The sequence below is a fragment of the Manis javanica genome, chromosome 16 (assembly GCF_040802235.1).
Source record: "Manis javanica isolate MJ-LG chromosome 16, MJ_LKY, whole genome shotgun sequence".
NCBI lineage: Eukaryota > Metazoa > Chordata > Mammalia > Pholidota > Manidae > Manis > Manis javanica.
Window position 1 is genome coordinate 8,735,845 of NC_133171.1, and position 26,827 is coordinate 8,762,671.

A 26,827-nucleotide genomic window follows, 5' to 3' on the forward strand; every position below is an offset into this window, starting at 1 on the left:
AGCATATCAAAACCGCTCAGTAACAGGACTTATGATGACAATCATTACCAATCTTAACCTGGCCAGCCCACTGCCTTCCTAAACACAGAGAAGAGGTTCCCAGAATGGAAGTTCAAAAGGCAAAGCCAGGAAGTACAGAGGGGGTTGAGACAGCACCCAGAACAAATGACCCGGAATAACTGAATGGAAGCCTAATGGAATTTCAGAGTCACACACAAACATATCACAAAGTTCTATACCATCTTGTGTGGTTAGTTCCCATTCATTCTTCAACCTTATGCTAAATATTACTTCTGAGGGAGGCCTTCTATGACCTGGATTAGGATGAATTCCCTCTGCAATACTTCCACAAAATATTTATTGCCATTTTTTGTTGATTTCAAGTATTCATTCAAAAAATATTTCTTGAGCCCTTACTATGCACCAGGCATTGCTCTAGGTAACATGAACACAACAGGAACAAATTCTGCTTCTTTTCCCAGAGTTCCAATCTCAGTTAATGATCCCACCATTCAACCAGATTCCTAGAATCTGTCTCGACTCTGCCTTCTCGCATTAAATGAGTCACTAAGGCTTGCTGATTTTGACTTCTGGATTCTCCCTTGAATTTAGCCTCTCTCTGTCCCAACTACCAATGTCTAGTGCAGCTATCTGTCCTCCCTGCTGGGAACTATTCCCACAGCCTCCAATCCCCACCTTTTCCAACCTAACCTACACACCCACAGCTGGAGCTCCTAGAATGAAAACCGGATCATGATACTCTCTTGCGTCAGTCAATCTAGGGTTTCCCAACATGTGTGGTGATTTCCCTTGGTTCCCATGTCCCCCAGCCTATAATCTGTACTTCTGCCATACTGTGGTACTTTCTTACATATGTTCTACTCTTTTATGCCCACCAATGGCCCCTAACATGGTCCTTAGCAACCTACATGCTTAATACATACGTGTTAATTAAAAGAATGAACAAATGATAGTACACTGTACATTTAGTAGGCCATCTGCTTGAATTGTCAATGTCCTCATCACATTTGCACACCAAGTGCCATGCATAGGAATTTCCTATATTTTAGTATCTTAGAAAATGCTAAGTGGCGTTTGCAGAATAAATGGAGGGCCAGATGACTGCTGAACCAACCGTCTACCTTAGCTTAGGACACAAAGTGTAACACAAGCAAGTAGAGAGCAATAATTTTCTCTTTCATGAAGAAGCCCCAAAGCCTTTGCTGGTTTTCCACAAACATATGAACTGTGCAGGTCTTGAAAGGTAAAATCAGAATAACCTATTAGAGTGACTCCAGGGAGGAGACATACCCTTCTTGCTGCATTTTGCTTTTAATTCAGCTGATATTGCCTGAGGTTCTGTAAAGGCAGCACCATGTAATGGAAACAGAATTGCCCTGGGAGCTGATGGGCCTGAAGTAAATTCTAGTAGTGGCTCTACCTCTAAACAGCCATGTGACCCCAACCCAGCTGTATCAGGAGCTAGGACACTCTATGGACCTATTTATTAATTAGTAAATTGATTAATTGCTGATTAATCTGCTTTAGCTGGTTTTCTGACTTTTGAAACTAAGAATGTTGACTAATATCCCATTCTTGTTATTTCTTGCAGTTGCATTACTGTGTGGCTAAGACAAAAAGTGCCACAGATAAAGCACATTTGGATTATAGCAAAGCACTTGGCTAAAATCTCTTAAGATATTCTCATGAAAGAGAAAAGAAGGCTTGACTGTTCACTTAGACGGACTGAAGCTTGTTGAGGCAATGTATGCAAAAGGTTCTGGTGAACAAGCAGGCAGGCATGGATAGAGGTCTCCTGAACCATTTTACAGGCCACTGAGCCTGCCTCTATTCTATTTAGGGTTCTCAGCAGGCACCTGGAGGAATGAAAGTCATGTTCAGACTTCCAGGTCTCTCAAAGCTGGAAGAGACAAGTTAGTACAAGAGATGCGTGAGTCAAGACCCGATGACGTGAAGAGGCCCAAGAGGATGAGTTTAATGAGGAAGACACAGAAAAGGTCATTTAGGATCATAAGTCTCTGAAATGACCCTTATATTCAGTTTCTTCCCAAATTTATTTGGAGAATTCACTAAGCCTGGAAAATGAGACTCTTCTATTTTTCTTTTTGGTTTTTATGGCTTATAATTAAGATCCTTGTCTATTTGTGTATTTTTATTCTACTTTGAAGATAGGATATTATTTCTTAATTGTAACTGTTCTTAAAGTTATTTGGGAAAGTTGCCCATTTGTGATTAATTAGCTTTTTGATTATTTTGTGTTTAAGAGCCTTGAGGTTTTTAGGCACATGCACCTGAAAATCAAAATTTATTAATGCTAACATAATGAAATCAAAATGATTTTATGTAACTTCATGATTTATATTTACTTGGAAAGTTATTTATATAATTTATGGGTTATTTCTAATGAGCACACTGGTTTCATTCTCATTTTTATTTGAAAGAAAATCTCAGTATTTCTTAAATCTCTTCTCATGTAAAAAATCTTCATTTTGGCTTCTATTATTTTTCCTTGTTACTGCTTCTATCCCTTTACTTTTCCTCTTACTTACTGGTTTTTACCTGCAAGTTCAGCCAGTTTGGGGTGGGCACATGGAACACTTGAACCTCCCTGCCTCTTGCCCACTGCATCTTCAGAGCAGAAGGCCCTGCAGTCCTCTACGAACCCAGGGGATGGTGCAGGGAAGGACTCTGGCTCATCCTCTCACCAGCCCCAATGAGGAGAGGGAAAAGGATAACTTACCATACCAGATTCCAGTCCCAAACATGTATGAGAAAAGCCCTGCAGAGACAAATGGGTTCCTGGACATTTGCCCAGCTGTTAATAAACAGTATCTCACTTTTCACCTGGATGTTATTTTTGTGACTTCAGCTTCCCTGACAGTGAATCCACAAAAGGACATGAAGATGGTGGCAGGACATGGGAACAAAGCTCAAAACCCACTCTAGTACACACATGGTGAAGCTCATTACATTGTTCCAACACCCATGGACTCATTTACTCACTCAGCAAACACTGACTGTGTGCTAGCTCTCTACTGGGCATGGGGATTGAACAGATGCATTAGACTCAGGCTCTGCATCAAACAGCTCAAATCCCTTCCATTCACTTAACAGACAATATGCATCTACAACATGCAAAGGCCTGTGCACACTGCTCGGGGGGCCTTTGGGAGCTTAAAGATGAGGAGGAAACATATACTACACTGAGGGAAAAGAAAAGTTCCAAGAAAGGGCTCTCTGAAGTCTGAACAAGGAGCAACTGCTTTAGCTCCATGGTTCTGAGAGAGTTTCAAGGAAGAACTGGAGCAGTCAAAGGGACGAAGTAGATGCCATTTCCCCTAAGTGACCACATGACACATCTGTCATCCCTGAAAACTGAACAGTAATGTTTCACTTTTTTGGATAACCACAAGCTCACTGAATTTCAACAAGTAAAATAAGGCAAAAATCTATAAAGTGTTCATAACAAAAAGAAAAGGGAGAAAAAACCCCAAACTAACCTATCCCTTTGCCTCCCCTGTAACTTGAGTGGTTACTGCTCTGAATGCCACGTATCTAGATGACAATCTCTAATCTACAACCTGACAGCAGCAGGCCTCACAGAACGGGAAGCTAAAATTATAGCTAACACCACTAGACAGAACTCCACGTGAAATTAGAAAACAAAATTGGGAGACATGATGCATCTTGAGTAAAAGGAAAATGACCCGAAACTATGTGTATATATACACACATAGAGGAATATACATATGTTGTGTGTTGGTATATATAGATGTTGTATTGTGAAAAATGCACTTCCCAGTAAACTGTTTTTTGAAAAACAGTACACTACAGCAGGTATCCACATAAAGAAACCACCCACTTTCCGAGGAGAACAGTCTCAATGCTCTGCCTACCTCCTTATGCTCTACTGCTTTCCAGCGCCAGCATCAGGCTAGACTTGCTAACATCTTGATATCCTTTTCTCACTCATCTACTCCCTGGAAAAGTAAGTAACTTAGAAGCTATACGGACCCCTGGCCACATCCTTAAGAACCCACTTACCCTGTCCTTTTGAGGCCATCTCTCATTTTCTGAGCTGCATTTAGCCCTAAGATTAAACATTTTCTTCTTCTCCTATCCTTTATGTCAGGGGTTGGCAAACTATGGTCCTTGGGTCAAATTTAGCAAAGTCCGTTCATCTAAGCATTGTCTGTGGCTGCGTTCACACTACAATGGCAGAGCTGTAAGACCAGCTGGAGACCCACCCACAAAGCTGAAAACATTTACTATCTGGCCCTTTACAGGCCATGTTTGCTGATTCCTCCCTTACATTTATCACTAAATACTGTCTGGTAGTATCACTAAACATCACTGCCATTTCCTCCTCCAAAAGACTTCTCAATTTAGTAATGCCCCTCATTTCCAACGATAGTGCTAGGATTTCTGTTCTTTCCACTTCACCATTTGGGGTACCTTCTCACTCCTCCCCATCCTCAGTATTGCTGCCAAGCAATCTTCTGGTCACTTATTGAAACCTCTCAAACCCATGCCTGAGGACTTACATGTTCATAATTCCACCAAGGCCAATTTCCTCATCTTACCTCCCAGGGCACCCAAGGCAGACATACGTCTCACTTCTGCTCTGTGCCCCATTCAGGGGTGGCCTCACTGCTGCTCACACGCCCCGAGCTCTCCTCCTCTGCTGTACAGGCTTCTGTTGCTTCCTCTGCCCAGCCTGGCCCAGCTCTGCCTCCACTTCCTCCATGGGGTCTCTGATCGCCCACAGGTTCCTTACTGGCCGCTCCACCTCTCCATTTATTCATGCTGCCAAGTGCTCACTTGCTCCCATTACACTTATTGCAGAATTATCTGCTCACCTTATGGATTCCAATGGTGACAAGAAATAAACTAGGACAAAGACAGCAGGAGAGATTCTGCCAGGAGGGCTTCATCTGGGGGACGATGCTCTCTCAGACGCGGTTTCCAAAACACTGCCGCATCTCAGCATGTGGACCACCTACACACTCCAGGCAAAAAATTGTCTGTCTCAGTGCACAATGCACTCACACTTTATATCACATACTAACTGTTTCCGAGGTATTTCACATTTTTGCCTCTCATTTCCTCAAAGAACTAATCAATCTCCACTGGAATATCAGATGTATATTGCAGTACTAGGGAATAAGTAGAGGAACTAAAAAAATAACTGATTATAGACAGAGAAGTATACCCTCTTTAATAAAACTTGATAACTTGTTCACTGTCCGCATCTGCACATGAAAGACCAGAATTCTTCATCACTTGCTTACCAGGTAAGCAAGCAAGCAACTCCTTCAGCAGGGCATGTGCTCTGGCCTCAGACGCCCATCTGGGCTGAACATTAATACATATACTATGCTGAGAACTCCTGTACTTTCAACAAAATAGCAAAACTTTGCCATAAAATGCCAAAGAGAGGCTGGAAAATTTCCTCCCCTGTTTTCTGCTTTTCCTTTGTTTCTCTGCTCTCTCTGTGGTCTCCTCTTCATGTGCCACCGTGATGTGTCAGCATCAGCCCTCAGCACCTGACCCATGATCTCAGAGGCCACTGACTGACAGGCTAGGCCCCTGGAAAATGGTCCTAATTTAAAAGGTAAGCTCAAATGACAATTTCTGCCTTTTGAAAACTATTCTCGTTGTTCTCTTAAAACCATCCAGGTCCCCAGCCTTCTACCGCAGCCCACCAATTACTCACTCTTGTCTGGGAACTTTCATTTCAACTGCTTTTTCAAACATATATGAAAGTACTAAAAATTAATAGCTAAAAGAAGATATGAAAAGGAATATGCTTCAAACTCATTTTAGCTATTATAAGCCAAATGGAGCTAACCGTCAGCCTTTTAAAAAAAAGCTTCCTTTTTATGAATTGGTACAACATATATAGATGATATATCAAACCCCGAGAGGATTTTGAACATCAAGATTTAAGTTGTGTGCCAGTTTCTAAGTCAACGTGAGCCAGCATGACCACACTTATCAATGGGAAAGCTAGTCAGGCATGGCAGAGGTAAGCGACTGCTATGTCGGCCACACTGCTAATGTGTTAGATGCCATTAATTTTTTTGCTGCCAAATTCTGAAACTTCTGTTTTTGAAAGGCTGGGAGTACTGTATTCACAGAGAAGGTGGGTGGCAGAAAGGGGCTGAATAGGCTAGGTGTCTGTATGAATTAGTTCTTAGAAAGATTTGAAACTGCAAACAGCAGTGTGCACGCGCTATAATGTGCAAAACAGGGAAAAAGTAATCCTGGGTTGACAAATCAAAGCCATTCACAGTGTACACACATCCAGGAAAGGGGGCAGCTTTTAAATATATAGTTAGCCTTTTAGCCTCTCTCTGTGGAAAACTCTGGATTGCCAAGAGCAATTCCAAAGATTTATTGTTATAGTCAGATTTCCCCCGCTATCTTACTGTTCACAAACATGCAGAGTGATTTTCCATCTAGCTGTTTTCAAAATGCCAATCCACTGCAGCACATAGCCTTTCTCACCTGTGGCCACATCTATTAGCTAAGTCTGTCCCAGTCCCCAAAAGGCTCATCTTTACCAGGTCTAAAGCATCATTAGTAATGTTATCAGCAAATACTCATGACTATAACCTGTCATTTGTAAACGCTCATCTTCAGTAGACTGATACACAGTGGGACTCTTTAGGCAGCAGTAGGAGGGGCTAGATACAAGCCAGGGAAGCTTTTCACTGAGCCAACGAAAACATAGGGGGGGTGATCACAGGACTGCAAACGGAAATGACATGGTTGTTCAGATGTCTAGTACACCAGCGACTGGCTGGCATCTGTCCCGCAGCCCTACCCTAGGCCCATGCTCTGTAGCTGACCATGTTAATGATCATTAAACAGAGAGGTTAGGTTCAAGTCTTAGTTCAGACTTGTGGTAGGGGGCCCTCCTCTGCTAGCCTTGTGTTTCTATCTGCAGAGAAATTTCCAGTAGAGCAACTCTTCTGACCCTTACTCTGTCCACTACTGAGCCCCTGTTGAAGGGGTAAGTTAACTGAACAGCTCATATTTCTCGATGGGGTGGAGCTAATCTATTAAAAGACCCCAAAGGGAGGGAATTTGCTTTTTCCGTAGGCTTCCACCTCAGCCAGGTGAGAGACTATGCCTGTTACTCCAGGCCCACCATTCTCTCGGGTGAGCTGGAGAGGAGGAGTCGGGTGGTGGGAAGGAAGTGCATGCCTCTGGGATACAGAGGTAAAGCCAGGCTGTCTAATCAGCTTAGGAGAAATCAAGTTTACACTGTTCCTCCACCTGCATCTTTGTCTTATTCTCAATTTGCTTTAAACTCAGAAGAGGAAGAAATGACTCTCCCAGTTGCAGTTGATAGCAATTAAACCTGAATTTACAATAGCAAAAGGTTATTTTATCACACAAACGTTCAGGTAACTGGTGGGACCTACGGTGGTCTCCGGAAAAACCACGCCTGAGTCATCCCGCATCTCGCTCTGCATCTGTATCCTTCTTTCCCTCTCCGCCTGCTGGCTCTCAAGTCCAAACTACAAGACACGTGGCCACCAAATGCTCCCCGGCATCATGTCTTACAGTTTCAGGTGCTGAAAAGAAGCTATAATATATATTGTTCTAAATCCAAAATTCCTGCTCAAAAATTGTGATTGCCCAGCCTGGGTCAGAGAGCCACTCCTGTCAACTGGATTGGATGGAGTGGAGCTAACCAGTTACAGAAGGACTCAACTAGACTTTGAGGACCAAGCTGGAGGGGTGACAAAACCAATGAGTTTCTAGGATAGCAAACCTTTTATAACCTGATCTGAATATTCTGAATTTTGTCATGTTTCAATCCTAAAGATTCACTGAAGCAATTAAGGAATAAAATATCCATAGAATTTATTGTTCAAACCAAGTCACTTTTGCGAATGGAAAAGGATATGACAAATAATTAAAACTGTATTAATTTCTGAAATATTTACTTATTGATAAACCAGTTTTCTTATATTGATGAATCTATACAATTACTTTATTCAGAAACTATTTCCAAAAACCAAAATTCTAAAAAAAAGTCCATGTATATTAAAGCAAAATTAACATTATACTAATTTTATGAACCTTTAACAGTAACATAAACAATAATCAGTCTTATATATTTACAAACCTTGATCAGTTTTATAACTATACTTTTTAAATTCTATCCCTGGTATTTCAAAATGACCTTGGTATTTTAAATTTTCATCATGAATTTACCTGGATTTTCTTTGAAGTTGCATTTTGTGCAACTTAAGGTTGTTGACACCTTCAATGGACTCTTTTGTGAAGACCACTTCATTCTGATTTTTGGAAAGACCCTCTGAGGGTGTGTGATATATTAGATCAAGTCCTATCAAGTAGAGAATATTCTCAATTCTATTTCTTACAGGAGTGTGTAAATACTTCAGCCACAATACTTCCAAAGGAACTGTCTTTCCATGTCCATTCAGAGTATATGGGTCTTTAACTATAGTAAGACCAAGCTCTCCATATAAATTATCTCCATTTATGACTCTTTAAAATATTTTGCCAAATTTGAACAATGTAATGTTATAAACCATCTTAATTTCCTTCCATTGTGCAACAGCATAAAAATGTATCCAATTGAATACAAAAGTTACATCAAAAAATTATTTCCACAGCAGAGATATTCTAAATCAGGCATACAGAATTTCTACATTAAATATTGTGTACCATTGGGCTTCCTCATAGAATTTTTTTCAATCCCTGCTTTGCTTTTGTGAGGATCTACTATAATATCTTCTAATTTTCATACCTTGTTTTTAACAATTGCAATTATCAAAGGCATCCAGATTGGTAAGGAAGAAGTCAAACTGTCATTGTTTGCAGATAACATGATACTGTACAAAAAATCCCTAAAGAATCCACCCCAATCTGTAGAATATAAGAACAAAGAAAAAACTGAAGGAACAAAACAGCAGCAGACTCACAGAACCCACGAATGAACTAACAGTTACCAAAAGGAAAGGGACTGGGGAGGATGAGTGGGAAGGGAGGGATAAGGGGGAAAAAAAGGGGCATTACTACTAGCAGACATACTGTGGAGTGGGGCACAGGAAGGGCTGTACAACACAGAGAAGACAAGTAGTGATTCTACAGCATCTTACTATGCTGATGGACAGTGGCTGCAATGGGGTATGTGGGGGGGACTTGATGAAGGGGGAGTCTAGTAAACATAATGTTGCTCATGTAATTGTAGATTAATGATACTGGAAAAAAAAAAAAGAATCCACCCCAAAACTGTTAGAACTAATAGCTACAGCAGGATAAAAAATTAATACACAGAAATCTGTTGCAGTCCTCTACACTGATGATGAACAGGCAGAAAGAGAGATCAGGAAAACAATTCTATTCACAGTTGCACCACAAAGAATAAAATACCTAGGAATAAACCTAACCAAGGAGGTGAAAGACTTATACCCTGAAAACTACAAGACACACATGGAAGAAATTAAAGAAGACACCAATAAATGGAAATACATCCTGGGCTCATGGATAGGAAGAATTAATATTGTCAAAATAACCATCCTGCCTAAAGCAATCTACAGATTCAATGCAATCCCTATCAAAACACCATCCTTCAGCAAACTAGAACAAATAGTTCTAAAATTCATATGGAAGCACTGAAGACCCAAAATAGCCAAAGCAATCCTTAGAAGGAAGAAGAAAGCTGGGGTGATTACGCATCCCAATTTCAAGCTCTACTACAAAGCCACAGTAATCAAGAAAATTTGGTACTGGCACAAGAACAGACCCATACACCAATGGAACAGACTATAGAGGCCAGATATAAAACCCAAGCATATATGGTCAATTAATATAAGATAAAGGAGCCATGGACATACAATAGGGAAATGACAGCCTCTTCAACAACTGGTGTTGGCAAAACTGGACAGCTACATGTAAGAGAATGAAACTGTCTAACCCCATACACAAAAGCAAAATCAAAATGGATCAAAGACCAGAATTAAGTCATGAAACCATAAAACTCTTATAAGAAAACATAGGCAAAAAATCTCTTGCATATAAACATGAGCAACTTTTCTCTGAATGCATCTCCTTGGGCAGGGGAAACAAAAGCAAAAATGAACAAATGGGACGACATCAAGCTAAAAAGCTTCTGTACAGCAAAGGACATCATCAGCAGAACAAAAAGGCATCCTATAATATGGGAGAATGTATTTGTAAATGACTTATCTGACAAGGGTTAACATCCAAAATATATAAAAACTCACACGCCTCAACACCCAAAAAGCAAATAACCTGATTAAAAAATGGGCAGAGGATATGAACAGACACTTCTCCAAAGAAGAAATTCAGATGGCCAACAGGCACATGAAAAGATGCTCACATTGCTAATTATCAGGGAAATGCAAATTAAAACCACAATGAGATATCACCTCACACCAGTTAGGATGGCCAACACCCAAAAGACTGGGAGCAACAAATGCTGGCAAGGATGTGGAGAAAGGGGAACCCTCCTACACTGCTGGTGGGAATGTAAATTAGTTCAACCATTGTGGAAAGCAATATGGAGGTTCCTCAAAAAACTAAAAATAGAAATACCATTTGACTCGGGAATTCCACTCCTACAAATTTACCCAAAGAAAACAAGTTCTCAGATTCAAAAAGACATATGCACCCCTATGTTTATTTCAGCACTTTTTACAATAGCCAAGATATGGAAGCAACCTAAGTGTCCATAAGTAGATGAATGGATAAAGAAGATGTGGTACATATACACAATGGAATACTCTTCAGACAAGAAAGAAACAAATTCTACTATTTGCAACAACTTAGATGGAGCTAGAGGGTATTATGCTCAGTGAAATAAGCCAGATGGAGAAAGACAAGCACCAAATGATTTCACTCACCTGTGGAGCATAAGAACAAAACAAAAACTGAAGGAACAAAACAGCAGCAGACCCACAGACTCCAAGAAGGTACTAGCATTTACCAAAGGGGAGGGGTGGGGGAGGGTGGGTGGGGAGGGAGAGAGAAGAGGATTGAGGGGTATTACGATTAATACACATGGTGTGTGGGGGGGGGGTCATGGGGAAGACTGAAGCACAGAGAAGACAAGTAGTGACTCTGTGGCATCTTACTACACTGATGGACAGTGATTCAATGCAGTATGCGCAGGACTTAATAATATGGGTGAATGTAGTAACCACAATGTTTTTCTTGTGAAACCTCCATAAGAGTGTATATCAGTGATACCTTAATAAAAAAATAATAATAATTACAATTCTCTAAAAGCTTCAAATGTTGATATTTTTGGTTTTACCTTACCTGAATACTTTAAGATTTCCAACAGATCCTGAAAAGAAATACAGCCAAAATGTAAAGGCCTCATATTCAGTAACATTACAGGATAGTTAATGGAGATACGAATTAGTTTTTCAAAGGCTGACACATTGCTAAAATTTGACTAATGATAGGCAACAAAGAGAGCAAGTATGTTCTTGCCAAAGTGAAGTATTTCTTTCTATTTAACTTCAGCTTTGTTACAAAAATTTTATTGTGCTATATACAGACACACACACATACATACATGCATGTGTGTATATATATCATACATATGTTTTTGTGTATGTGTGTGTATATATATATATATATATGTATCTTACAATCAATTCCAAGTATATTTCTGCTCTACTTTTCTAAATTTAGGAGTGTTTTTATTAAAACATTATATTCCATAAGAACTTTAATATATTATCATTGCAAAACTAAATAACCATCCAGCCACTAGTATTTCAGTCACTCTGTCCCACTGGGGGCATCCTGCATGCTTTCCTTAATAGGCAGTGATGGTGAAGCTGCACCTTGCATGGGTTTGGAGAAGAGGGGATTGCTAATCAGATTCAGATTTCATGGAGAACTCTATTCACTGCACACCTGTTTCACATACTACCAGAGGACAGATACCAGGGCAGAGCTGGAAGTACAAAGCAAAGGTCTATCAAGCTCATCCTGGCTTATTTTAATGAAACCAGTAATAATGATACTTCATTTATAAAATGAGAACTCTGAGGTGATGCTAAATCAGAATGTACAAAGGCATATCTGTCCTAAGCAAATTGAGATGCATTTGGGTGGTCCCATCAATTAATAACTCTCTGAATGACTGCGATGAACATGTTCAAAATCACTGAGTACTTAGTTAAGTATACCAAGCATATGCTAAGAGCTTTACAGGCATTACCTTTTTAATGCTCCCAAGTGAGCATGTCTTTGAAATAGGATTCTTCAGCAGACTTTTTTTTTTATAATTTTCCTTACAAAGTGAGGTACTCAAGGCATCACCTCAGTCTTTGAGGTTTTATCCAAGACTCAAAACTGAGCTGCTGAGTGGCAGGATTCATATATATCATATACATGTGTCTCACATCCCAAACCCCTTCTTTTGATAAAGGTAGCCCAATTTTCTTTGGGACCCCCTACACATCCACCCCATAAACAAGGTAAAAGGTGGTCTTAAAGACCTGGATCTTGAATGAAATGCCACAAGGACGGAAAATGCTTTATTTCAAGTCATTCCAGCGCACCACCTTGGAGAGGTTGTCCTAGATCCTTCAGCTACCCTATCCTTTCTGAGTGCTCACTGTTTGAGGCCTCAGAAGTTTGATAAGTTCCTCACTATCCTTTTATTATATTCTAACCCTCCCATCTACTTTAAATTGAAGTTAGCCAGAATTGGTTACCATGGCTTACAACCAGAGTACCCTGACTCCCTCAGAAATGAAATCTAGGTCTGTCTGACTTGAGAATCTGTGCTCTTAACCATACTATCCGGCTATCATCCTTAGCTACCACCTGGTGCCAGACAGGCCCACACTTGGCTTTGCTCTGATGGGAACAGGCTGGAAGGAAATGGCACAGACCTTCCCTCGAGAAGCCCCCACCTGAAGAGCCTGCCTCTGCTCCACTCTTGGCTGGCTCAGCTGGCCTGGATTTCCCCCTGGGTGGTCTGGGAGACACACATTTTAATGTGTTATCTTCCTCCTCAAATCTTATTTAGTCTGTACTCTGCTTCAGTAAAAATCACAGGCAGCTATTAGCAGCCTTGAGAAAAGTAGCATTTCTATGAATACTTTCCCAACCTCCACATCAGCCTCTTCCTCCAGATGCTCAAGAAAATGCAGTACCCAAGTGGCCAGAATTTCTCACTGTACCACACACACTTTTCCAAGCTGGAGAAAAGAAAGTTTCCTGGATGAGAGGAGGGAAGGAAAGGGCAGCCCAGCAGAATAGCAGAGCTGGATCAGATACCCAGCAGGCTTTCTAAACGACATCAAATGGCAAAACTGCTGATGTGAAGAATCGTGTAAAAAGTGTATCTTCATAAAACAACACATTTGCAAAGGACATTGCCCCTAGTATTGATATTTCAGCTTAGTACAACTGGCATTTGCTTCTTTCAAAATTTTGGATGCCCTTATAATCATTTATGCAAAACACGCAGGAAACAGAGGCCATTGCTAGCTCCACACCTTAAGCAGTTAGTGACTACTATTTGAGTCAGTCTTGGTTTTTAAAAGTAAAAGAGCAACCCATGATCTCATCAAAGATATTCTGGCACATAGAACTGGATAAATGGCTTTGTACCAGTTTTCTATTTCTGCATGCAATGACATCACCAAGCCAAAGGGAGCCAAACTGGGAGAAAATAATCCCTGAGTTTAAATTTTGGCAAACACTGAGAACTCTATGGGGAATTTAAAGAAACTGTGAATTTTCTAAGTGCCTAAGATTTAAGAGCAGCCATTATTAGCTATCAATCCATTTAGCTCACTCATCCTAAGGGTGAGCATGCTGAGGCCCAGAGAGATTTAACGACTTGCTCCAAGGCCACAGACCCAATTAATGGTATATCTCAAATTAGAAACCCAGCCTTCTAATTCCATCCCAGCACTCTTGCCTTTTCAGCACATTGCCCTAATGCACATGAGTTAGGGCTGAGGGACCTTCAAGGGAGGTCTTCATCGCATGAATAAAGACATGACCGGACCTCCCTAATAAAACCACGAGGCAAGCATGGCACAGTCTGGCTTGCCTCACCTCTTTCTACTTTCAAGATACTTCACTCTGAAAAAAAGTATTTGCTCCAATCCCTCAGGTTCCTTGGAGTTCGCTCTGGCCAGAGCCAGGGCAGAGAGGTGCCAGTGGAGTTGGGTACACTGCCATTGCCACACTCCCACCCAAGACTTCACGAGGGCAAAGGCGGCCGGCTGCCGCAGAAGCGCAGTCACCATGCTTCTAGCATCCTGGTTCATTTATGTTCCAAGTTGTTCAACTTAACTGAGAAGCTCCTCTACTTAACTCAGAATCTTAACCTCATCTTCCTGCCACTATCCTAACTGTGAGGACAGGGATTCAACCTGAACAGTGACAAGGTGCTGGTGGTGGCTGGAGTGAAGAGCTACTTTGGGGTGCGCAGGCAGAGTAAGCTGTAAGCAAGACAAAGCCAAATTTATTCTTTGCAGAAAGTGAAAACAACAACAGAAAAATACATGGATAATAAATCTAATTCAACCATCAACTCAGACAACATCTACTGAGTGCCTGGTGTGGGTGTACCACTCTGCTAGGGACACGGAAATCAACAGATTCCTCCCTTGGGCAATCTGAAATCTAGAGAAGAAACACAGAAGTCAAAAGATCTCAACACCTTCAGCTTTATGAGAAGTAAAATAAGCTCCACGGACTTCCTACTGTCAGTCGACTTGGCTGATCTGATTTTCACCTTGGCATTTCATTTCTCCTGTTGGCACTCGGGAGCAATGACTCTGAAAAATGAAATGGCCAAAAGCCTGGCAACGAGGACAAGAGGAAAAAATAAAGAGCCTGAAGACTTCACCACGCAAAAAACATATTTTCTAAGATAATCTAGGACTTGCTACTTTATTATCAGAGGAGGTTGTATTTCCAATTTAGAACTCTGAAATATAAGCAAAAATTGTAAATCATTTCTTATCCTTTAAGATTTGTCCCAGATTCCATTCTGTGAAACTGCAAGTAGCATCAAATTGCCTAACTCAACAAATATTTAAGTCCTAAACACCCCCAGAGGGGGTCTCCCACCCCTTGGAGTTTCCAACACAGGAAGCTAAAGCAGAAGTGTTTGGAAGAGATTTTTATCCCTCTCAAAATGGCTCTCGAGCTGTATAATTAGTTACTTGATCCCTAAATTACAGCAGTTTGGGAAAAGGCGACTGAACACTATTTGTTTATTCACAATGAACAATAATGTAAAACACTTGATTGGCTTCAGTCCTATTACAAAGAAAGGTTAACGAATTAACCTTTCTGGGTAGAGGAGAATGAATTAAGGGATTACATTTTTAAAGCAGACATTTTCTAAAATTCTACTTAAAATGAAACTAAGAGTAATAAAATCACCCACATCCATCACTTTCCATCAGAACAACATTGAGGAAAACATTTAAAATATATTCAGGGAACTATAAGAAGCTTGAATGATACTGCTGTTATTCATTTTCAATGTCAATATCTTACCACAGTAATGATACAGTTAATACTTTTAACTGAAGGTGTGAAATAATGTTTGGTGAAACATTCTGATTCTTAAGAAAGGAACACAATGCTCCTTTTATTCATTTTGCTGACATTTAATCCATGACAGTCCGTCATTTCAGATGTTACTTAGTTTGTCCTTCATCTCACAATAAGAATTACATTCTCTACAGGCCTGAAGAAAAGGTCCACTCTTTAGAAACTCTCAGAACCCAGCAGAGTTGCAATGATGCTCACTGCTTGCCCTGTCCCAACTTTTTATTTCCTCTTCTGCATGCACTAGTTCCTCTGCAACTCTGGGAAAAGGGCCCATAATGTTCAAACTCACTTCTCACGTAGATCTGGTAATGTCAAGTAATATTATCATTTTATATTATAATAATCATTATATTAATTGTTATATGTTATATAACAATGAGAATGACACTACCATTCATATCAGGAGGGATTTGGAGTTTTTCAAAATCTTCACATACCAGCTTTCATGTATTCTCAGTACCATTCTGTAAGGGAGTTACTCTCAGTCTCCTATTTCCATTGGTACTATTTATAGTCACAGGCTTAGAGCTTATTCACCCCTGGTTAATAGCTGAGTTGTGCACCTACCCCACATTCATATGTTGAAGTGATACCCTTCCCTCCCACCCCCTCCCCTATCCCCCAGTACCTCAGAGTGTATTTTGAGGTCAGGTCTTTAAAGAGATGATTTGATAAAATGAAGTCATTGAGGGGATCCCAATCCAATAGGACTAGTGTCCTTATAAGAAGAGATCAGGACACAGACACACACAGAGAGAAGACCCCGTGAGGACACAGGGAGAAGGCGGCCATCTCCAAGCCAAGAGAGAGGCCTCAGAGGGACCAACCCCCTGCTGACACCTTGGTCTTAGACTGTGAGGAAATAAATTTCTGTTGTTTAAGCCACCCAGTCTGTGGGACTTTGTTAGAACAACCCTGGCAAACTAATATGACCCCTATCTCCTGTATTCTATACACAGATCTCTAACTTTTAGGTAGGGAAAATTCACTAGTTTCCCAAAACTCTTCCTTACTTTGCTGACAAAATAATCTGAATGCTGAATATCTCATAGGGTTTCACTTTCAATAATCTTAGGCCGACTCCTATAACACCAATGCCAAAGCCATCATCTAAAACACCTAAGTGACAAGCGGCCCACTTGAGAAATATGCTCAGCTACAGAGCAACCAGAAAAACACACAACACATTCAAACAGTGAATATTAAAAAGAGTGAAATGAACAATGTCCCTCAAAAAATGTTTAAAAAGAAGGAAAAGAAATAGAGAGTTTTAAATGGTGTGGCCAAAGTAATTAGGAAGTCACCCAGCATGGGAATCAGCAGGTCGGGGAGGGGGCATCATAGTAGAAAACCAGGTCATAGTAATTTGGGGAGGAGAGGATGTCACTAACAAAATGCATTTTCTCCCATATGCAGACAGGAGTGGAAGAAACTGAACATTAGGACAAAAAATGCTTTGCTGAAATTTAACAACAAACCTTTATTCTTACAGGAAAGACATGATCTTGAGAGAAACACAGAAGCCTTCGCACTATGTATCATTGTGCTAAAATCAACAAATAAAGGGCATGCTGTCAATGAGGATGCTAACTAATCTTATAGTTTCCCAATTTGTCACAGGAAATCCAATGGATAAACTCCTCCTTTCCGTGTATTTTCACATGATTCCAGTTGATAGTCAATTAAACAAAAAACTGTTTCTCTTTCTTTTCTCCATTGCTGTTATTATTTTTTTCTTCTGCTTTCAACTATATTAGTCTCTTCTTATTCTTTTGGTAATCTCTCCCAGAGTTAACTACTTCTTTTTGGAGGTGATGAAATGTGTAAGGAAGACACGTCAAAGGCTGGCACTGTTCTAAGCAGATCTTTCCCTTTACTTCAGTAACTAATCTTATAGTTTCCCAATTTGTCACAGGAAATCCAATGGATAAACTCCTCCTTTACGTGTATTTTCACATGATTCCAGTTGATAGTCAATTAAACAAAAAACTGTTTCTCTTTCTTTTCTCCATTGCTGTTATTATTTTTTTCTTCTGCTTTCAACTATATTAGTCTCTTCTTATTCTTTTGGTAATCTCTCCCAGAGTTAACTACTTCTTTTTGGAGGTGATGAAATGTGTAAGGAAGACACGTCAAAGGCTGGCACTGTTCTAAGCAGATCTTTCCCTTTACTTCAGTAACTAATCTTATAGTTTCCCAATTTGTCACAGGAAATCCAATGGATAAACTCCTCCTTTCCGTGTATTTTCACATGATTCCAGTTGATAGTCAATTAAACAAAAAACTGTTTCTCTTTCTTTTCTCCATTGCTGTTATTATTTTTTTCTTCTGCTTCCAACTATATTAGTCTCTTCTTATTCTTTTGGTAATCTCTCCCAGAGTTAACTACTTCTTTTTGGAGGTGATGAAATGTGTAAGGAAGACACGTCAAAGGCTGGCACTGTTCTAAGCAGGTCTTTCCCTTTACTTCACTCAGAATTAAGGCTTCTAATTCTTGGTTTTCATATTCCAGTCCCAGAAGTACTTTTCACTGTAGAAGTTATCTGAAGACAGTCTTACGCTTTCTAGCAGTGGTCTGCAACCATGCTCTAGCTTCTCCAGGAACACTGTATAGAATGGATTTAAATATGTATAAAGCTAAGGCATTCTCTCAAGCGAGTTTAAATGCATTCTATTTTTAGACAACCTACATAACACATTTTTTTCTTTAAAATAATGCCTCCACTCCAAATAAATGAAGAGCTCAAGATGACATCAGTCCTATTTGTCTAAGTTCTGGTGTTTTGTGGATAAAAAGCAGCAGACAGTTACGATAACCTGTGACAGATCCAAGTAGGCAAATTTGTTAACATTGTTTCTTTTCTAAACTGGCCTTAAAGCAAATCATATATGGGGTCGCACCATCCTCACCATAGTCCAGCAGAGCAACCATGCCATCTGGATTCCTGTTTTCACCAATAAAGAAATGGTAGTTTTTGAAATTAGTAAGGATGTGCTTGATTTCTTCTGCAGCCCCTGTCATAAAGGTTTTACTTTTTCTGGTTTCTGTTCTTCAAGTTTGCCTTAGATTGACTTCATATAATCTTTGATGTACTCCTCAGAGGCTCCTTTTGTGAAGGTGGTTTCAGGCAAGCGATGGTTCATGACAACATCAACACTAGCAGTCACTGTGATTTGGGGACCTTCGCCCTCTGGGCCTTCAGCAGGCGCATTTCCACCAGTGAGCGACTCATCTATGTTACCCTCTGTCCTACTGACCATCTTTCCCTCCACCTACAGTCCCAGCCTGTCCGCCATCTCCTGGATCTTGTAGATGTCAGAGAACATCTCATCAGAGCTGATGAGGTCCCAGTAGACGGTCATTATGGTGGTGAGAGGGAGACGACGGCATTGCTACCTTAGCAGGAGCCCAGAGCCCAGAACAAGCATGGTGTAGACAGAGCAGTGCTCATGGGGAGGTGGGAGCAGGTGGAAAAATCTATTGCTATATTTTTAAAGGCAATTTTACAGCTCTATAGTATCTACTTAGAAACTGACAGGAAATCAAAAAGGTGCAAATGTAGAAAAACATTAAAGTTAGAAGAGACTTTAGAGGTTATCTCTTCCAACTGCTTATCTGAAAATCTATCAGCAATTCCTGTGATTTAAAAAAACTACTAGAATGAGCATGAGGCTGTTGGTTATAGATCTGTTTACCATCATTTCTCCATGCTAGACAGGCTCCTCCTCCTCCAGGTGTCTAGTGGTCTTAGTACTAAATCAATTTTATGTCCAGCCTATCTCAATATAGAGGTATGCCAAGTATCTAACTTTAGAAGTTGCTGATTAAAGTATAAAATAATAAAAACCTGAATGATTAAAAGGTTCTCATTTCATTCATTTATTTAGCAACCACTTATTGAGTGTTTACAATGTGCCAGGCATAAAGATGCAATGATGAAGGAAAAAAGACTTTCTTTGCTCTTGCAGGGCTTCAAGTCTACTGGTGTGCCATGCAATAGTGTGAGAGTTTCAAAGAGAAGGGCTGGTTAGCTGCTCAGATAGGGACTAACAATGCTGCAAAATTTTAATAGGATCTCCAGTCTAGTCCTTGCAATCCTTGTCAGCCCTGCACTCCTGACAACCAGTCAATTAGGGCTGATACATGAGTTATAATCTATTTACTATTCTTGCTTAGAGCATGAGGATTTAAATCTCTCTCTCAGGTTCCAAATAGTTCTATGTACGTTTCTGCTCTTTATTACTTCACCTGGGAAGATGATTAGTGTAGATCAAGACAATTATGAGCGGCATGAACTACCACCTCACTATTACTGGTTTAATCTTGGATAAAACTTAAGAGATGATCTAATGACCCAAATAAAAGAGCAAATTTGGAATAGATAACCAAAAGGCTTACGGGTTTATGTTCCATTAGGAACCCTTTAACCTGAGTAGCATGCTTCCATTTTCTCTTCCTACCTCCAGATTATTTTTTGCACCTTTTTGTGTTTCTATTAGGCTAGACCCCAGAAGAATCAGCAGAACAGAGGCAGTGTTCACATTTCCAATGCACTTTTAATTATAGAAAACAGTTGGCAAAATATCAAAACCCCATGTACAATTTTTTCTCGTTCAACTAGGAGCACAAAGTTTACCATGGGAGAGAATAACAGAGAAAAATAATAAAGTTAGAGAATTATGACTATGCAGAAAAGGAAAGAAAAGATGAAACACAGGCAGCAAATGATGACAAATTTACACCTTTCAGCTGGCTTACTACCTTAGATCAAAGGCCAAAATTAAATATTTTAATTTAAGGTGGCTACAGTTTTCCCCGGGCTTACCCTGAGGTGCATTTTGACCTCTACAGTTTCTACAGTTGGAAAAAGGTTGCATTATCTGAGAGGATAGAAAACAAAGATGATGAGACATCTGGAGAAAAAACAAAGTTCTCCACTCCTGCCAGGTTCTGTCATCCTTTATGCATAGCCTCACACAGCCAGACATTTTAGGCAGTGGAAGAAAGGAGCAATTACCCTTAAATGGCCAACATGTTCATTTGTTTAAAAGGGCCAAAATGAAGGAAAAGATTAATCTGAAATATAAGGAAGCATGTAATAGCATTTTCCATTGCTTTTCCACACGAAATTTTCTTTTGCTATTTTAGACCATTAGGATGCTTTGAATGCTTAGCTCTAGGGGAAAAAAGGAGGGAGAGAAAAAAAGGAAAATAATATAATCTTTATGTAGAGACCATGTTTGAAATTTCATTCATCAAACATGTGAACTCAGGCATGCAATATGGCAAAAGAGACGCTGGAAAATTAAAGAAAGATAAAATGTAAAAGGTACAACAGAAGAGATGGAAAGGATGGGCAGTAGGAAGAGAGAGGAGGATTAGCAGGATGAAACGAGTCAGTGTTGCCCATCCACTGGAGGACCGCCCTCTCTAAACATAAAAAGTCTCTACAACACAAACCAAACTATTGCTCATATTAGTAATGGAAAGACACAAAGGGAATGAACACGCCTAGGACACGGGAAATAGAGCAGAGGTGGCAACAGGAAAAACTCACTTAGAGGCAAAGGAGGCAGGTGGGGCGCCAGAGCACACAGAGGGATTCCAGGCCTGGGGCTGTGTAGCCTCAGGCAGGCTTCTTGAACATTCTGAGCCTTATTTGTAAAACTAAGAATGGTTGCACTGCATGACCACCAAGATTTCTTCTATCTTTTAAAAATGTTATGGTTCTAAGATCTAGAATTTTAACTTTTAAACCAAAACTGACTCAAATAGTCACTAACTGCTAAAACTTTGAGTCTATGCCCCAAACTTCAAACCATTCCCACAAAGACTACTTGATACCATGAAGGAAAAAAAGAAACAGAAAACAAGAGCTAGGGAAAAATGAGCAATACAAGGGATACTGAAGTGCCCCCAACCATGGACCAAGATTAACTTTCGACACGAGTTCTAACACGAGTTGCCGCCTATGCTGAGGCATTCCAGACACTCTCACTGTCATTGTCACAGATGGCCCTGCCCACTGAATCTTCAAATTAAAATAGTATTTTCTTCAATTTAAATTTTCTTCAAATTAAAATATAGAGGGCTGTCATTAATGCCACAAACAAAAAAAAGGAGATAGTAGTAAAAAACTGCCTGTAACACTTTGTACTTTATAAAGTAATTGAATTATCATTACATGTTTAGTAATTTATAACAGAAATGTTGTAAATAACTTTAAAATGTTATGTAAAAGATACTCATCCTGTTTTCTGCACATTATTTCTTTTAATCCTTAAAACACTATGAATAAGTAATATTACTGCCCACATTTTATAGATGAGGCAATATGCACATTTTATAGACGAGTCCCAGTGCTATGAGACATTAAGAGACCTTATACAGTTAGAAGTCAGATCCCATTGTGGCTTGGTAACCATAAGATCGTCCATGAGAATACTATCTTGACTACCAATCCCCACAAAGGTCACCTAATGTAGTCTTGATCAAGCCACACAACAAAAGACATTTACTGTACTAACATTTTTTGTCAGACCCTTCTTTCATTTAAAATGAGTAGTTATTAAACACTGGTCTGGACCAAGCACTATGCTAAGAAATAAGATGAGCCCTACAGCCAAGAATATTAAAATCTGACTGGAGAGATGAGGAAAAACTGAAATAAATGAGAATTATAAGCAACCATCCGATAGTTAAATAACAAGAAAGCAATACAGTAAATGTGGCTCACTTCTAACTGAGAAGTATACAGCATTCAGGGCCATAGGAGAAAAAGGCCAAAAAAGAAACTTGTAGGTGGCTTTGTGAGCCATTGAACCCACACTGACAGGACGATTAGAGGCAAGGCCTGGACCTAGTCCTCAAGGGCACACTTTTAAAGCTGAAACCCTTAAAATGGTGGTGACTGGACAGGAGCGCGGTTTGCTGAGCCTAGCACAGTATACCCAGCTGCAGCCACTGAGCAAATTACATAAGCAAAAGGTCACAGGGAGACACACATTGGTTTAGCAATAAATAATTTATCAAGTTAGAATAAAGTATCCTTTTTAGGCTACATTAATTTGTTCTCTAATCACATAACAAAAACATTGAAATAATCAAATCAAACAGCCCCAAATGTATTTAATAATTACCAGAAAAAGCAGCAGCAGCAAATGTACTAATAAAGTTAAACAAATAACCTGGGTCAAAGCTGAGATAAAGACGAGAATAATGAATCACAAAAACAGAACAGACTGTCAGATACAGTCCTGTTCCTCTAGAACCTATTAACGTCTCATTCCAACAGTCCCGGCTGTCCATGGTGGGACTGGAAGAGCTTGTAAAAACTGTGCACTTTTGTTCTCAGACGTTTCTGCACACAGCCTGACCCTGCACACACTCTGGAACATGCTTTCCTGACTCATGCCTTCTGGCGAACTCCTACTAGCCCTTCAAAGTTATGCCCAACTAAGCTCAGGCACCTGGGAGCTGCCTCTGTGCTCTGCACGGGGTTTTCCTGTCGTTCAACATTGCTGCATGGGAAGCACCAGTCTCCATGCCTGCCTCCTAACTGCCTCCTGGACTAAAAGGTTCTTGGCTTATTTATTTCCAGGTATCTACCGCCTAACATTGTGCCTAGAATATGGGTACAATGAGTAGAAAATAAACAATAGAAATTTATATAATAAATTTAGAAATAAGAAATAACAGAAGTTAAATAATAATAATTAGCTAATTATTATATAATAGAAAGTTAAATAGAAATATTAATAAGAATAAGAATAAGAATGAAAAAGAAGTTAAAATCTATAGAAAATATACCAAGTGCCATTACAGACATGGTACAATGTTTAACACATAGCAGATATTCCATAAATATTTGCTGATTTGATTTTGTTGCTGGTAGAATTTTAAATCTCTGCTTAACATAAAGCTGTGAGGAAATGCCCATTTAAACAAGACCAGCAATAAATAGTAATACTGTATTAATGTTAGTATAAAACATTTTGCATTTTTTGAGTCTATCTTTAACTCATCTCTTAAGCTAGGAAAGTTAAGACATACACTATCTTTTTAAACTTTTACCACAACCTCATGAAGCAGATCTATGAAAATGCTGCTAATCCAAAGACCAATCTACTAGAACTCCCTGTAATCTGTACTGAATTTTGAGATAATATATTAGTCTTGTGACATCAGGGAAGCACAAAAGCAGTGGGTGTTAAAGGGACTAGAGAATGAAGGTAAGATCACAATGGACACAAAAATTAGGGGTAACTAAATTATGAATCAGGTAAGAAAATAATGACTGTTGCATGTGTATGTGAAATGAAGCAGATACTAGGAGAAAAAAATCTAAGGACAGAGAAGGAATCACACAACATGGAAAAAGTTCCATGTTTATGTAAGTCTCACTAATTGGCAAGAGACAAGAAGTGATTAATGACATGGAAAAGATAAGAAGTGATGGCCAGATAATTAGCTTCGATGCTGCATGATTATTAACTCAATGTCACCTAAGAAAAGGCAGGGAGACTGAGAACTTAAGACCGAGACTGGTCAAAATGCCGCTAAAAAATGCTACTAAAAAGGCCTACTTAATCCTGTTCAGCAACAATTCACAGGAGCCATGACTGGTAAGGATTTTTGCCTCCCACGCAAATGGTGCAACAGAGTTTCGGAGCACATTAAAAAAAAAAGAAAGACAAACCGATTTTTTAGATGGACTAATGAAGGAAACACACTTAACAGAAGAAGATATATGAATGGCAATTAAAAACTTACATAGTAGATACTCAAATCACTGGTCTTCAGAGGAATGCAAATTAAAAATACAGTGAGATACTACTACACACCTACAAGAATCACTAAAGTTAAAAAGACTGACAATGTCAAATGTTACTGAGGATGTAGAGAAACTAGAATTCTCATTGTGTTAATTATCTACGGCTGTGACTCAAATTATCAAAAACTTAGCAGCTTAAAACAAAAACCATTAATTCTCTCATACAGTTTCTGATGGTCAGGAATCCAAGGGCAGCTTAGCTGAGTAGTTCTGATTCTGGGTCTCCTATGAGTCTGCAATTAAGATGTCCCCCGAGAATGCAGTCTTGGAGGACTATTAAATGGTCTGGAATATCTGCTTTCAAGCTCACTCAATAGCTGTTATTAGGAGGTATTGGTTATTAATTGTTAGCCAGAAGCCTGTTTCTCATCACTGTGGTTCTCTGCATAGGGCTGCTTGCCACATGGCAGCTAGCTTCTCCCAAAGTGAGTGATTCAAGAGAGAGTAAGGAACCAATCAAGATGAAAGTTGCAATGTATTTTATAACCTAAGCTAGGAAGTAACATGCCATCATTGTTCTGTATTCTATAGATCACTCAAACCAACCCTGATACAATATGGGAGGAGACTATATACAGGTATGAATCCAGGAAGCAGAGATCACTGGAAATCATCTTGCAGGCTGGCTACCGCAGTCACACATTATTGGTGGGAGTACAAAATGATACAATCACTTTGCAAAAATATTAATAAAATAGTATCTTATAAAGTTCAACATAGTTACCAAACTACGTTTCTTTCACTCTGTCCTATTTATACAAGAGAAATGAACATATGTATCCACATAAAGATGTGTACATGGGTGTTCATAGCAGAATTATACATGATACTTCCAAACTGGAAGCAATCCAAATGTTCATCAGCTGATAAATAGATAAATTATGGTATATCCTCTCTATGGAATACTTCTCAGCAATTGGAAAGAATAAAACATTAATCCATTCAACATGGATGAATCTCAAACACTTTGCAGCTGAAAGAAAGCAAACACAGAAGTTGATGCATTGTATGAACCCCTTTTCCATATGAACTTCTAGAAAAGGCATACTCCTAATAACTGAAGCCATATAAGGAATTGCTTGCAGAGGGAGTAGGCAGAGAGAAAAATTGCAAAGGGCCATGAGGAAGCTTTTAATGATGAGGAAACTTTCTGTATCTTGACTATGGTAGTTATGATTGTATATATTTACCCAAATTCATCAAACTGAAATTGATGTTTTGTTTTGTGTAAATAATACCTTGATAAAAATATTATCAATTGCTGCATGGCATTATTGTATGCTTCTGAACCCCAAAGATATGTCACTATACATAAAATGCAAGAACATTTTTATGTGCCAGGAATGACTTACCAGAAAATCAAATTTAAAAGCAACTGTGACTGGTAGACCTCTCTGGAAACTAATGCAACCATATGACAGAGAAGGATAAAGCCCTGAACTAGAAGTAAGGGGGCATTATGAATGGAGAAGGAAAGAGACAGAAGCCATATTATACAGGTCAAACTGATTGGATTTGTCAACTGACCAGAGGTGAAGGAGAATTAAAGGAGACATTCAAATATGACTAACAGGAGGATCATACCATTAAGATGTCAAATGTCACCTTCCCAGTGAGGTACCTGCTGACTGTCCTATTTTACACTGAATGCCCTCACCCACTCCACTAATCAGAACTTCCTATCCTCCTTCCATGCTTCATTTTGCACTACATCATTTATGACCCTATGACACTAGATAACATATGACACCATTCACCTTGTTGACTATCTGCTCCCACCAGACAGGTATGTTTGTCCTGTTTTATTCACTGCTTTATACCCAGTGCCTACAAAACTACCTGTTATATAACAGACTTCGTTACATAGTTTCTGAATGAATTGAACAAAAACATGAAAAGAAAGAAAAAACCAAATAACTGGGTGTATACGTATTGTGGTTGAGGAGAGTAGGAAGAAATGATGGGGTTGGATTTAGATATGTAGAGTGTAAGATATTTAACAGCTAAGGAAGGGCCAGAAGTTGCAAGAGAAATCCAGGTTGGTGATTTTACCAAGGGTAATGGCTGAAGCTCTGCAAAAACACATCATCTCCAAGAAGCACCTCAAATTCAACAAGTCCACAACTAAACTCTATGACCCATTCAACCTGCTCTCTTTTGACAAAGGGATTTATGACAAAGTAACAAAAATCTAAAACATTTCTTCTGCACTATACTTCATCATGCTGCAAAAGTGATCCCTCTCTGAGTGTGGACATAATACACACTTTGTAATGATGACTTTGTTTATTGCCAGAATAAATACTTCTGTCCACGGAATCCAATTTAAGCTCACAGCAGATCAGTAGGAATCCTTA

The 26,827-nt window shown here is 39.4% G+C and overlaps 1 protein-coding gene and 1 pseudogene across 10 annotated transcripts in view; both read right to left on the reverse strand.

Moving 5' to 3' along the window:
• FARS2 (phenylalanyl-tRNA synthetase 2, mitochondrial) overlaps window positions 1–26,827 on the reverse strand; it is a 550,900-nt gene that overhangs the window by 244,882 nt on the left and 279,191 nt on the right. The gene's annotated exons all lie outside the window — the stretch shown is intronic.
• On the reverse strand, window positions 17,870–23,451 carry LOC140846769 (translationally-controlled tumor protein-like; annotated as a pseudogene).